This window comes from Silene latifolia, chromosome 9 (assembly GCF_048544455.1).
Source record: "Silene latifolia isolate original U9 population chromosome 9, ASM4854445v1, whole genome shotgun sequence".
NCBI lineage: Eukaryota > Viridiplantae > Streptophyta > Magnoliopsida > Caryophyllales > Caryophyllaceae > Silene > Silene latifolia.
The window spans coordinates 68,474,964-68,478,789 of NC_133534.1; the positions used below are offsets into that span (position 1 = coordinate 68,474,964).

Sequence of the window (3,826 nt, forward strand, 5' to 3'; positions counted from 1 at the left end):
TTGGCCTTTTCTCCATTTTCCTTAAACCTTCTCTTCCTCCACTTGATGCCGAGTCGGGAAAGAAAAATTGATATTTGCATCTTTTTCCTGGCAAGCAGTGCAAATGAAAAATTCTTTTTAAGTATAATTCATTTCAGTGCTTCACATCATATTCGCGGTTTCAAACAATGATGCATTTACACAAGCCCAAATGTTGGCGACTAATTTAAATTGAGATTTACCTTCAAAAACTGGGAGATAGCAGCTATTGTGCCTTCTACTACCGCTTCGACCACAAATGCATGCAGCTTGCCGTCAGTTTGCTCCCAACATTCAGGGCGGTACCCTCATAGCGTCCTCAGTGTTACTCTGAGCCAAAAAAAAATAATCTCATACATAAGGTTTATATGCAATAGACTATAAAAATGTATATACGGAAACTTTAATATACGTTCAAAATTGTAAAATTGTTTATCTCGTATAGCCACGTCAGAAAAGTGTCGTTCTACAACAATGGTGTTGCAACGTAAAGATAATTGTCAGAGTGATAACTGACAAAAATGACAATGATATCAATAACAGAGGATGAGACACACCTGTTCTAGAACAATGGAACAACGGAGTTGCAACATATCTGTTGGACACCGCAAAAGCTAATTAATTTCATTTCAGCATGCCTAAAAATGACAACAGTTCAAATTGAAACCAGTTCGAAAGTGAATGGCATGGTCATCATTCACATCTCTTGTTAAGCTAGGAAAAGCATACAAACCCTGATATACGCAATACCAGCTACTCCACAAACACCAACAAAAACAAAATTTCGTCTCATTATATACTGCACTTCCAAACTTCCAAGCTCACTCACATTTGACACCATATGAACATTCGAAGATAATAGAAATAATAACGCCATTATATTCGAGAAAAGCCATCAGTACAATTTCCTAGCCCCAAAACTACCATCGGCCAAGCATGCACCAATCACACCCAATGTCGCAAAAAATACATTATCCACCAGTCCTCAATTTGTCCATTTATAGTGTTACTCTAAATGAAAAATTCATATACAGAGTAGATAATAAACATTGCTTTTTGGCAGGGATAATCGTATAAAGCAAATTAAGGTATCCATCAGTAACACAAAACCAAAACCTGTCTATACGGCGTTTGAAAATAACTCGTGGTTCACATGATTTGTGTAAGGTTCGACTGCAAATTAACTTCAAAAAAATCCCAAAACATCCTGAAATTCAATTTTATGAATTGCAACATGATTGTAAAACAAAGAGCAACCAGTGGTTTTACGCTTCAGTAATTGAATTTGTATTGCACAATGGAAAAGCCAAAAACTTCATTCCTCAATTTCGACTAATCCAACCTCGATGACTCCATTAACACACACTAATTAACAATTAAACTTCATCAAGCCAGAATCCAAAACCTACAATATCCATAAAATTCAGCTAACACCCTTTCTCAAATAAGTTTTACACAACCTCAATATCTCCAAGTTTAATCAAACCAGCACTTCAGCAACAAAAACCCAAAAAATTCGAACATTATACAATTCGTAAACAGACCAGAACCCCGTCATTATACAGTTCCTAAACAGACCACAACTCCACCAAAGCCAGAAACATCACTAATTCTACACATTTCTTGACAGAAACCGAAAATAGCCCAAATACTTGTACAAAGCAACCTTGCACAAGTATACAGTAAAACAAATTCTTTGACAACTACTTTTACACTAATATGAGCATGATTTTCTCGTAATTTGGACTCATTTCACACAATTTTTGCCTACCTCACACAAGACAAATCAAAGAAAAATGCCCCATTCGCCTATTTCATTTTAAAAAAACATTTAAAAAATATATAAGTTATACAAACAAAAGGTGGACTTTAAGAAGAACACACGGTAAAACCCTCGAAAATGAAAATGGAAAAAAATGTTACCTGAGATGTGCTTGTTAGTATCAGGAATAGAAAAACCACAATTAACAGATCTGGGCAAGCAAAATCAAACACACCCATTTAAAATTCAATCCAAACCCTAAGTTTTTTACAAACAGTTTAGAAAAGAAACTTAAAAATTAAACCTTGCACGGGGATATTTGATAAAGATGTGACCATATTTGCCGATATTTTTGGGTTTCTTATTATTTGCCGATTCACAATCTCAGTAACATAAGTAAAAGGTGTGGGAGAAAGAGGGAACTTTAAAGTAGAAGCATGGAAATAACATCTGATTTGTAAAAATATGGATTAGAAAATCGAGCATCACACAAAAAATATCGTGAATTAAACCCCATTATTGAAAAATACAATACGTTCCACCACGAAAAACATCAGAATAGATCGTAATCAAAGAAAATAAACAAACAAGATAAAACAGCAAACCGATGAATAAAATTGACATGGATGAAAAAAAAAAATTACCTTTTCAATTCAATGAGGCAGGAAAGTGGGAAGTGAGGTGCTGGAATGGAATGACCTAAGTAAAAGCAATCAACACATCTTATTAGTACTATTCATTTGAACAGCAACAACATCGACTCCACTTAATCGCTGAACGCATCACATAAGGAATCACATAAACAACAATTATCTAACAAATCACAACAAAGAAGAGTAAAGTTACCATATATGTCGTCCAGATGCGACCTTCAAGACGAGAATCGTGCTTAATATTGATACAATCGCCCAAGGTAGGAAAGGAGGTTGTGGAAGGAGGTGAGATTAGTTTGAGGTGAAGAAGAAGATTTTGATTAACAAAGGAGAGAGGAAATAGCAAAATTGCAGAGAGAGAACGGTGTTAGAGAGAAGTGCAGGGAGCATATGCGAGGAAGCAGTGGATGATTGAGGTGAGAGACACAAAGAAGGCGAACAAGAATAATATAATATGGGGATCACTACTACAAATCCAGGCAACTACAACGCCCCTTTAACAACGTTTATGCACGAAAATCACAATAGACGTTGTAGAATGTATGGCGCGATTTTTACTAAACTTAATTACAACGGGTATGGTTATATAACCGTTGTTATACGTTTTAACAACGGGTTAAATTTGCACAACCGTTGTTAATAATTTGGCGCAAAATTGGCGCAAAGTTAGTGAAAAGTAATCACAACGGGTATTTTTAAACCCGTTGTTAATACTTATTTGACAACGGTTGTTGATTTACAACCGTTGTTAAAACTTATTTAACAACGGTTGTTGTTGAACAACCGTTGTCAATACTTTCAATACTATAAACCACACAAACACAGATTAGCTACAGCCACAAAACACATACATAACCTAACACAAACACAAACACAGACAAACACAAACATACACAAACACAGCAAACACACTTTCTCATCGTCTCTTTCTCTCTTTCTCATCATCGCTTTATCATCTCGCCGTCACTGTTGGTTTCATCGTCTCTTACTTTCTCTAATTATCAGGTAAATCTCGCCGTCACTGTTGATTTCATCGTCTTTCATCGTCATTGTTTTCTTTTTTTAATTATTTCATTTGCATGTATATATGATGGGTTTTTATCGATCATTATTATGTTATTATTCGCTTAATTAGGTCGTAAAACAAATGAAATAAAATAAAAAAAAGAAGAAGCAAGATGATAGAGAGGAATGCATGATAAACTTAATTAATAATTCATTAATATATATATATATATATATATATATATATATATATATATATATAAATACATAAATTAAAAAAAAGAATTACATTTCTAAAAATGCAATTCTTATATTTTCATAGAGAGTCTTATTCTCTTCTATGATATCCCTCCTCTCCTCCTTAGCTATTTGGAGGTTTCGTTCAGCA

The 3,826-nt window shown here is 34.3% G+C and overlaps 1 long non-coding RNA gene across 2 annotated transcripts; it reads right to left on the reverse strand.

Annotated features, from left to right (window-relative positions):
• Positions 1 to 271: 271 nt before the first annotated feature.
• LOC141598142 (uncharacterized) lies at positions 272 to 2,774 on the reverse strand. Of its 2 annotated transcripts, none has more exons than XR_012523268.1 (5): positions 2,627 to 2,774; positions 2,425 to 2,479; positions 1,942 to 1,991; positions 576 to 656; positions 272 to 348 (listed from the first exon to the last, which is right to left on the reverse strand). It is a non-coding gene; the product is annotated as an uncharacterized LOC141598142 (long non-coding RNA). The 2 variants fall into 2 exon arrangements; XR_012523267.1 differs by having other exon boundaries at positions 576 to 613; positions 2,627 to 2,770.
• Positions 2,775 to 3,826: the final 1,052 nt, after the last annotated feature.